The following is an 11,433-nucleotide window of genomic DNA, read 5'->3' as shown; positions in this document are numbered from 1 at the left end:
GAATTCCACCTTGTGCGACAGTACTGCACAAGATGGAATTGAATTGAATTGAATTGTGGTAGGACAAATTAGTGCTGCACAATTTGCATTTCAGGGTGTTCTCCGTAGTTTTTTCGAAGAAGTTCCAAATGGAACTTCTACCTCGTTGTGCCAATCTTTCCAGGTCTTGCGTTTACTGTACTTGGACAATAATGCAGGCTAGTTTAGTGAATTTAAATGGCCAACAGATGGCAGTGTGAGGACCTTACTATTAGGTACACAAGGCTCATATAGGATGGAGATAGGCGCTTACACAATAGGCTACCGTTACCAATTGCAGCATATCTGTAGTTCAATACACGGTGTATAAATTAATTTAAAATGCGACCCTGGAATACTATTTGAATAATTTGACTTGCGCGAATATTCTAATATTCAAAAATTCTAACTCATCCCTAGTTTGTGGACATCATTGTACTGTGGAAACCTGTCTTCTTGGAGACAAACAACAATAAAAATGGCTCCCAGGATCCAAAAGGGTAGACAGGGATTATTGTGCCCTATGTTGGGTCTAACCCTTGTACTTCCTTAACCATGTGAGCCTGCAGAGCTGGTGCACATCATTGTACTGTGGAAACGTGTCTTCTTGGAGACAAACAACAAAAGAAATGGCTCCGAGGAGCCAGAAGGGTAGACAGGGATTATTGTGCCCTATGTTGGGTCTAACCCTTGTATTTCCATCAGGCTGTAATGTCAGCCGGCAGAGCTGGTGCATATCCTTGTCCTGTGGAAACGTGTGTCTTCTTGGAGACAAGCAACAAAAGAAATGGCTCCCAGGAGCCAGAAGGGTAGACAGGGATTATTGTGCCCTATGTTGGGTCTAACCCTTGTATTTCCTGAACCATGTCTGCCTGCAGAGTTGGTGCACATGCTTGTCCTGTGGAAACGTGTGTCTTCTTGGAGACAAACAACAAAAGAAATGGCTCCCAGGAGCCAGAAGGGTAGACAGGGATTATTGTGCCCTATGTTGGGTCAAACCCTTGTATGTCCATCAGGCTGTAATCTCAGCCTACATAGTTGGTGCACATCCTTGTCCTGTGGAAAGGTGTGTCTTCTTGGAGACAACAACAAAAGAAATGGCTCCCGGGAGCCAGAAGGGTAGACAGGGATTATTGTGCCCTATGTTGGGTCTAACCCTTGTATTTCCTGAACCATGTCTGCCTGCAGAGCTGGTGCACATCCTTGTCCTGTGGAAACGTGTGTCTTCTTGGAGACAAACAACAAAAGAAATGGCTCCCAGGAGCCAGAAGGGTAGACAGGGATTATTGTGCCCTATGTTGGGTCTAATCCTTGTATTTCCATCAGGCTGTAATGTCAGCCTACATGGTTGGTGCACATGCTTGTCCTGTGGAAACATGTCTTCTTGGAGACAAGCAACAGAAGAAATAGCTCCCAGGAGCCAGAAGGGTAGACAGGGATTATTGTGCCCTATGTTGGGTCTAACCGTTGTATTTCCTTAACCATGTCTGCCTGCAGAGCTGGTGCACATCCTTGTCCTGTGGAAACGTGTGTCTTCTTGGAGACAAACAACAAAAGAAATGGCTCCCAGGAGCCAGAAGGGTAGACAGGGATTATTGTGCCCCATGTTGGGTCTAACCCTTGTATTTCCTTAACCATGTCTGCCTGCAGAGCTGGTGCACATCCTTGTCCTGTGGAAACGTGTGTCTTCTTGGAGACAAACAAGAAAAGAAATGGCTCCCAGGAGCCAGAAGGGTAGACAGGGATTATTGTGCCCTATGGTGGGTCAGACCCTTGTATTTCCATCAGGCTGTAATGCCAGCCTACATAGTTGGTGCACATCCTTGTCCTGTGGAAACGTGTGTCTTCTTGGAGACAAACAACAAAAGAAATGGCTCCCAGGAGCCAGAAGGGTAGACAGGGATTATTGTGCCCTATGTTGGGTCAAACCCTTGTATTTCCATCAGGCTGTAATGTCAGCCGGCAGAGCTGGTGCACATCCTTGTCCTGTGGAAACGTGTGTCTTCTTGGAGACAAACAACAAAAGAAATGGCTCCCAGGAGCCAGAAGGGTAGACAGGGATTATTGTGCCCTATGTTGGGTCTAACCCTTGTATTTCCTTAACCATGTCTGCCTGCAGAGCTGGTGCACATCCTTGTCCTGTGGAAACGTGTGTCATCTTGGAGACAAACAACAAAAGAAATGGCTCCCAGGAGCCAGAAGGGTAGACAGGGATTATTGTGCCCTATGTTGGGTCTAACCCTTGTATTTCCTGAACCATGTCTGCCTGCAGAGCTGGTGCACATCCTTGTCCTGTGGAAACGTGTGTCTTCTTGGAGACAAACAACAAAAGAAATGGCTCCCAGGAGCCAGAAGGGTAGACAGGGATTATTGTGCCCTATGTTGGGTCTAACCCTTGTATTTCCATCAGGCTGTAATGTCAGCCTACATGGTTGGTGCACATGCTTGTCCTGTGGAAACGTGTCTTCTTGGAGACAAGCAACAGAAGAAATAGCTCCCAGGAGCCAGAAGGGTAGACAGGGATTATTGTGCCCTATGTTGGGTCTAACCCTTGTATTTCCTTAACCATGTCTGCCTGCAGAGCTGGTGCACATCCTTGTCCTGTGGAAACGTGTGTCTTCTTGGAGACAAACAACAAAAGAAATGGCTCCCAGGAGCCAGAAGGGTAGACAGGGATTATTGTGCCCCATGTTGGGTCTGACCCTTGTATTTCCTTAACCATGTCTGCCTGCAGAGCTGGTGCACATCCTTGTCCTGTGGAAACGTGTGTCTTCTTGGAGAGAAGCAAAAAAAGAAATGGCTCCCGGGAGCCAGAAGGGTAGACAGGGATTATTGTGCCCTATGTTGGGTCTAACCCTTGTATTTCCTTAACCGTGTCAGCCGGCAGAGCTTGTGCACATTCTTGCACAGTGAAAAAGAAAAATGGCTCCCAGGAGCCAGAAGGGTAGACAGGGATTATTGTGCCCTATGTTGGGTCTAACCCTTGTATTTCCTTAACCATGTCTGCCTGCAGAGCTGGTGCACATCCTTGTCCTGTGGAAACGTGTGTCTTCTTGGAGACAAACAAGAAAAGAAATGGCTCCCAGGAGCCAGAAGGGTAGACAGGGATTATTGTGCCCTATGTTGGGTCTAACCCTAGTATTTCCATCAGGCTGTAATGCCAGCCTACATGGTTGGTGCACATCCTTGTCCTGTGGAAACATGTGTCTTCTTGGAGACAAACAACAAAGGAAATGGCTCCCAGGAGCCAGAAGGGTAGACAGGGATTATTGTGCCCTATGTTGGGTCTAACTCTTGTATTTCCTGAACCATGTCTGCCTGCAGAGCTGGTGCACATCCTTGTCCTGTGGAAACGTGTGTCTTCTTGGAGACAAACAACAAAAGAAATGGCTCCCAGGAGCCAGAAGGGTAGACAGGGATTATTGTGCCCTATGGTGGGTCAGACCCTTGTATTTCCATCAGGCTGTAATGCCAGCCTACATAGTTGGTGCACGTCCTTGTCCTGTGGAAACGTGTGTCTTCTTGGAGACAAACAACAAAAGAAATGGCTCCCAGGAGCCAGAAGGGTAGACAGGGATTATTGTGCCCTATGTTGGGTCAAACCCTTGTATTTCCATCAGGCTGTAATGTCAGCCTACATAGTTGGTGCACATCCTTGTCCTGTGGAAACGTGTGTCTTCTTGGAGACAAACAACAAAAGAAATGGCTCCCAGGAGCCAGAAGGGTAGACAGGGATTATTGTGCCCTATGTTGGGTCAAACCCTTGTATTTCCATCAGGCTGTAATCTCAGCCTACATAGTTGGTGCACATCCTTGTCCTGTGGAAAGGTGTGTCTTCTTGGAGACAACAACAAAAGAAATGGCTCCCGGGAGCCAGAAGGGTAGACAGGGATTATTGTGCCCTATGTTGGGTCTAACCCTTGTATTTCCTTAACCATGTCTGCCTGCAGAGCTGGTGCACATCCTTGTCCTGTGGAAACGTGTGTCTTCTTGGAGACAAACAACAAAAGAAATGGCTCCCAGGAGCCAGAAGGGTAGACAGGGATTATTGTGCCCTATGTTGGGTCTAACCCTTGTATTTCCTGAACCATGTCTGCCTGCAGAGCTGGTGCACATCCTTGTCCTGTGGAAACGTGTGTCTTCTTGGAGACAAACAAGAAAAGAAATGGCTCCCAGGAGCCAGAAGGGTAGACAGGGATTATTGTGCCCTATGGTGGGTCAGACCCTTGTATTTCCATCAGGCTGTAATGCCAGCCTACATAGTTGGTGCACATCCTTGTCCTGTGGAAACGTGTGTCTTCTTGGAGAGAAACAACAAAAGAAATGGCTCCCGGGAGCCAGAAGGGTAGACAGGGATTATTGTGCCCTATGTTGGGTCTAACCCTTGTATTTCCTTAACCATGTCTGCCTGCAGAGCTGGTGCACATCCTTGTCCTGTGGAAACGTGTGTCTTCTTGGAGACAAACAAGAAAAGAAATGGCTCCCAGGAGCCAGAAGGGTAGACAGGGATTATTGTGCCCTATGTTGGGTCAAACCCTTGTATTTCCATCAGGCTGTAATGTCAGCCGGCAGAGCTGGTGCACATCCTTGTCCTGTGGAAACGTGTGTCTTCTTGGAGACAAACAACAAAAGAAATGGCTCCCAGGAGCCAGAAGGGTAGACAGGGATTATTGTGCCCTATGTTGGGTCTAACCCTTGTATTTCCTTAACCATGTCTGCCTGCAGAGCTGGTGCACATCCTTGTCCTGTGGAAACGTGTGTCTTCTTGGAGACAAACAACAAAAGAAATGGCTCCCAGGAGCCAGAAGGGTAGACAGGGATTATTGTGCCCTATGTTGGGTCTAACCCTTGTATTTCCTGAACCATGTCTGCCTGCAGAGCTGGTGCACATCCTTGTCCTGTGGAAACGTGTGTCTTCTTAGAGACAAACAACAAAAGAAATGGCTCCCAGGAGCCAGAAGGGTAGACAGGGATTATTGTGCCCTATGTTGGGTCTAACCCTTGTATTTCCATCAGGCTGTAATGTCAGCCTACATGGTTGGTGCACATGCTTGTCCTGTGGAAACGTGTCTTCTTGGAGACAAGCAACAGAAGAAATAGCTCCCAGGAGCCAGAAGGGTAGACAGGGATTATTGTGCCCTATGTTGGGTCTAACCCTTGTATTTCCTTAACCATGTCTGCCTGCAGAGCTGGTGCACATCCTTGTCCTGTGGAAACGTGTGTCTTCTTGGAGACAAACAACAAAAGAAATGGCTCCCAGGAGCCAGAAGGGTAGACAGGGATTATTGTGCCCTATGTTGGGTCAAACCCTTGTATTTCCATGAGGCTGTAATGTCAGGCTACATAGTTGGTGCACATGCTTGTCCTGTGGAAACGTGTGTCTTCTTGGAGACAAACAACGAAAGAAATGGCTCCCAGGAGCCAGAAGGGTAGACAGGGATTATTGTGCCCTATGTTGGGTCTAACCCTTGTATTTCCTGAACCATGTCTGCCTGCAGAGCTGGTGCACATCCTTGTCCTGTGGAAACGTGTGTCTTCTTGGAGACAAACAAGAAAAGAAATGGCTCCCAGGAGCCAGAAGGGTAGACAGGGATTATTGTGCCCTATGTTGGGTCTAACCCTTGTATTTCCATCAGGCTGTAATGCCAGCCTACATGGTTGGTGCACATCCTTGTCCTGTGGAAACATGTGTCTTCTTGGAGACAAACAACAAAGGAAATGGCTCCCAGGAGCCAGAAGGGTAGACAGGGATTATTGTGCCCTATGTTGGGTCTAACTCTTGTATTTCCTTAACCATGTCTGCCTGCAGAGCTGGTGCACATCCTTGTCCTGTGGAAACGTGTGTCTTCTTGGAGACAAACAACAAAAGAAATGGCTCCCAGGAGCCAGAAGGGTAGACAGGGATTATTGTGCCCTATGTTGGGTCTAACCCTTGTATTTCCTTAACCATGTCTGCCTGCAGAGCTGGTGCCCATCCTTCTCCTGTGGAAACGTGTGTCTTCTTGGAGACAAACAACAAAAGAAATGGCTCCCAGGAGCCAGAAGGGTAGACAGGGATTATTGTGCCCTATGTTGGGTCTAAGCCTTGTATTTCCTTAACCATGTCTGCCTGCAGAGCTGGTGCACATCCTTGTCCTGTGGAAACGTGTGTCTTCTTGGAGACAAACAACAAAAGAAATGGCTCCCAGGAGCCAGAAGGGTAGACAGGGATTATTGTGCCCTATGTTGGGTCTAACCCTTGTATTTCCTTAACCATGTCTGCCTGCAGAGCTGGTGCACATCCTTGTCCTGTGGAAACGTGTGTCTTCTTGGAGAGAAACAACAAAAGAAATGGCTCCCGGGAGCCAGAAGGGTAGACAGGGATTATTGTGCCCTATGTTGGGTCTAACCCTTGTATTTCCTTAACCATGTCTGCCTGCAGAGCTGGTGCACATCCTTGTCCTGTGGAAACGTGTGTCTTCTTGGAGACAAACAACAAAAGAAATGGCTCCCAGGAGCCAGAAGGGTAGACAGGGATTATTGTGCCCTATGTTGGGTCAAACCCTTCTATTTCCATCAGGCTGTAATGTCAGCCGGCAGAGCTGGTGCATATCCTTGTCCTGTGGAAACGTGTGTCTTCTTGGAGACAAGCAACAAAAGAAATGGCTCCCAGGAGCCAGAAGGGTAGACAGGGATTATTGTGCCCTATGTTGGGTCAAACCCTTGTATTTCCTTAACCGTGTCAGCCGGCAGAGCTTGTGCACATTCTTGCACAGTGAAAAAGAAAAATGGCCCCCAGGAGCCAGAAGGGTAGACAGGGATTATTGTGCCCTATGTTGGGTCAAACCCTTGTATTTCCTTAACCATGTCTGCCTGCAGAGCTGGTGCACATCCTTGTCCTGTGGAAACGTGTGTCTTCTTGGAGACAAACAACCAAAGAAATGGCTCCCAGGAGCCAGAAGGGTAGACAGGGATTATTGGTCCCTATGTTGGGTCTAACCCTTGTATTTCCATCAAGCTGTAATGTCAGCCGACATGGTTGGTGCACATCCTTGTCCTGTGGAAACGTGTGTCTTCTTGGAGACAAACAACAAAAGAAATGGCTCCCAGGAGCCAGAAGGGTAGACAGGGATTATTGTGCCCTATGTTGGGTCTAACCCTTGTATTTCCTGAACCATGTCTGCCTGCAGAGCTGGTGCACATCCTTGTCCTGTGGAAACGTGTGTCTTCTTGGAGACAAACAACAAAAGAAATGGCTCCCAGGAGCCAGAAGGGTAGACAGGGATTATTGTGCCCTATGTTGGGTCTAACCCTTGTATTTCCATCAGGCTGTAATGTCAGCCTACATGGTTGGTGCACATCCTTGTCCTGTGGAAACGTGTGTCTTCTTGGAGACAAACAACAAAGGAAATGGCTCCCAGGAGCCAGAAGGGTAGACAGGGATTATTGTGCCCTATGTTGGGTCTAACCCTTGTATTTCCTTAACCATGTCTGCCTGCAGAGCTGGTGCACATCCTTGTCCTGTGGAAACGTGTGTCTTCTTTGAGACAAACAACAAAAGAAATGGCTCCCAGGAGCCAGAAGGGTAGACAGGGATTATTGTGCCCTATGTTGGGTCTAACCCTTGTATTTCCATCAGGCTGTAATGTCAGCCTACATGGTTGGTGCACATCCTTGTCCTGTGGAAACGTGTCTTCTTGGAGACAAGCAACAAAAGAAATGGCTCCCAGGAGCCAGAAGGGTAGACAGGGATTATTGTGCCCTATGTTGGGTCAAACCCTTGTATTTCCTTAACCGTGTCAGCCGGCAGAGCTGGTGCACATTCTTGCACAGTAAAAAAGAAAAATGGCTCCCAGGAGCCAGAAGGGTAGACAGGGATTATTGTGCCCCATGTTGGGTCTAACCCTTGTATTTCCTTAACCATGTCTGCTTGCAGAGTTGGTGCACATTCTTGCACTGTGAAAAAGAAAAATGGCTCCCAGGAGCCAGAAGGGTAGATGTGGATTATTGTGCCCCATGTTGGGTCTAACCCTTGTATTTCCTTATGTTTTCAACAGCACAAAGTCTCCAGGTGCAACCAGGCAAGTTTCTGCTTTGTCCTCGACCCCATCAGGTTTCCTGTGATCCTGTGAACCAACCACATCTCACCACAGGGAGTCTTCATGGGTCAACCTGTAAGAATTTAAAAGTGTGAAAAGGAATCTGGATTAGTTGAGTTTTCCTGAAATAGAATTTGTCTTGTTAGTTTGTTATTTAAGTACAGTTTGCCTGCTCCAGCTAACAATGAATATTAAGATTTAGTTTAGGGTGTTTAACTGATCTGCATTAGGATCAGTTCCATTTGTGTGGGCCTTGAACATCGCTGCCAGTCTACCATTCTGGCTCCAGGGAGCCATTTCTCTGGGGGTGGGGTTAACCTGTATATATATGCCATGGTGGAAAGCTAAGTTCAGTTTGCTGTTTTTTTTTCAATTTGCGTGGCAACGAAGAAACACAGAGTCCTCTGTGAACATTACGAAACGCCACACAGTACACCAGAAGTGAGCCAACAGCTACAGAGCTACAAACACACAGAAATTCTTTGATAACTATCATACTGCAGCATTCAATTCCCTTTCTTAACCCCCTGAAATGACTGCTTGCTGGACAGAAGTATTTACACAGAAAGAATCTCCCAATTAACCAGGCATATGACTGGATAAATAATGAATAGAAAAATGTGTCATTAAAGACAGAAACCATGTATGGCTCTCCTTGATAGGTCAATATACAGTGCCCTCCATAAGGTTGAGACAAAGACCCATTATGCCTGATTATCCACAATTTTAGATTTGGTATCACACAAGTAGCATTGCAGACTCAGATTTTATTAAAGGGTATTTTTATACATTTTGGTGTAGAAATGTAGAAATTACAGTGGTGTTTATATGGGGGAGACATGGCTCAGGCCATAAGAGCAGTTGTCTGGCAGTCGGAGGGTTGCCGTTTCGATCCCCCGCCCGGGCGGGCTGTGTCAAAGTGTCCGTGAGCAAGACACCTAGCCCCCAAATGCTCCTGACGAGCTGGTCGGTGCCTTGCATGGCAGCAAATCGCTGTCAGTGTGTGTATGAATGGGTGAATGAGAAGCATCAATTGTACAGTGCTTTGGATAAAGGCGCTACATAAACGCCAACCATTTACCATTTATACATAGTGGGCACAGTAATGTTTGGGACACAGCAATATTATATAAATGAAAGCAGTCATGTTTAGTATTTTGTTGCATAATCTCAAATTGTGGAGTACAGAGGCAAATAAATTGGGTCTTTGTCCCAAACATTAAGGAGGGCACTGTACATCGTATCACGCATTTGACTGAACTGACTACATTATTTCACAAACACCAACCTCAATAACCTATACCAAAAACAAGAAATATGACAATAATTATTTTCCATAAACTTGAACTTACTTGAGCTATTACTTTTAAATTTCAACCTATTCCTGCTACTTTTATATAAAATATTATTTACAGCTTATTGCTTATGACAAACTGGAAAATATCTTAATAAGCAATTGAACTGAAATAGCAGAAGAAAACACAAACCACACATCACACACTGTAAATGATGTAAGGCTCCTCCAACTACAAATGTCTACATAACTTGCAATTACAATGCACTTTTTGACTTCACGCTCTTTGATAAAATTATGTGGCTTGTGCACGGAAATGTGAGATTCTGACCTGATTTTGTGTGACACCACTCTGCCATTTTTCCCCGTATCAACCCAAAATGCATTTCTGTCATCAGAATATAGAGGTGCCTTACATTTTGTACAGTGCATGCAGCCACTTGCCATGCTGGCCCTCAGCAAAGACCCTTTAACATTTAACCAACAAAATACCACAGAGTTTATAAGACAGACCAGATACTCAGCTCTGTATCGAACGTTCCGCCATTTTACTACTGAAGCCAAAAATATTTCAAAAGGAGTGGATTCTGAACACAATAATGCTGTGACCATGGATAATTGATAAAACGGATAATTGATCCATTGTAACCACTGCTACAAACTATCACCTTTAGAGAGGGGATGGCCAGAACACTTAGTCTGAGTCTTAATCCGTGGTCTTACCAGTCTACCTGATGTTGATGTTCTTCGCCATCCAAGGACTGCCAGATGTCATGCCACCACCCTACATGAGACTTATTAAAAGAACTAAGCAAAACATTTAAATCTTTCACCTCAACATGACACGCTATAAGTATACTCAGTCAAATAAAGGAAAATGCCAAGCTGGATGTTATCCATAAATGCATGTACTGTAGCCGATGCTCTCCAATGTAGTAAGTAAAGTGTGATTATAAACACGTCTGATGTTAGTTACCTTAGCTAGTTTAGGAGTTTACCCCTATTTTTATTATTTTATTTATTTTTTTTATTTTAAAATGCTTTATTGGTAGACTACAATGCAAACGTTTTCAGCTGATCATCAATCAACTCGTTTGACAGCGCAAAGTCAGTTAGCTAGTCAGAGCAAAGAAAATCGTGCAAGTAAGAACATATGTTAAGTTGCCACTAGAAATTCAAGGCGGTGTGTCAAGTGATCTAAAGGATAGTATTTGTTTTGAAATCTGTAAGATTTCTTGAGCATGAGGTCTAACGGAAAACGTTGGTAACCTCACATTATTTTTGCAATAAAGATCGTGCATGGAATATTTCATTCAAAATCAATTATACATTTTGCATAACGTAAACACTCACCTGATGCCTTCTGGTATTGTTGTGCCGTTAAACACGAAATAACGGCAGTTTATATGATCCTAAGTCAGTTCACTGTTGTGACGTAGGAATGTCTCTTCTGTTCGGTTCGAATATAGAAAACCAAATCGTCATTGGCGAAGATATGGACAGTGACGTCACCCATTGACATTCCATGGGCTTGTAAGCGCGTTTTGAACCCGCGGAATTTTTCTGCTTTATAATATTAGAAATGATGATAGATAGATCCCCAGCTAGGTAGCTAACTAGTGAGAGAGATGTATACAGAGATCGCTAGTTAGTTGGCTAATTAGTGTGAGAGACATCCCAGAGATCAAGCATATTTGGGCCGAGTTTGGTTTCGGCAAAATGTGCCAGATCCGTTTCGAGCATGGCGATTCTGCCAGATGTCCAATTTAAGTTTGTCACAAAACATTATTTTACTCTGTCAATAAAGCTTCTTTTTTTTTTTACATGAATGAATACATCAACCTCCTGCAAACGTTATTATAGCACATGGATAACATAATTTTTACTTCAGTTCTTACTGCAGTTATTTTATTTGCATAAAACAGGTCACGTTTTGTTTTAGTTGAAGTACAAATTTTTTAGTTAAATGTCATACGAATCTGAAAATTGAAAGAATGTGAATAGACGTTAACTTACACTAGAGGGCGCCAACACGCAAGCCAT

This window comes from Conger conger, chromosome 16 (genome assembly GCF_963514075.1).
Source record: "Conger conger chromosome 16, fConCon1.1, whole genome shotgun sequence".
Classification (NCBI taxonomy): domain Eukaryota; kingdom Metazoa; phylum Chordata; class Actinopteri; order Anguilliformes; family Congridae; genus Conger; species Conger conger.
The sequence above is the reverse complement of the archived record's forward strand: the minus strand, read 5'-3'. Positions refer to the sequence as shown.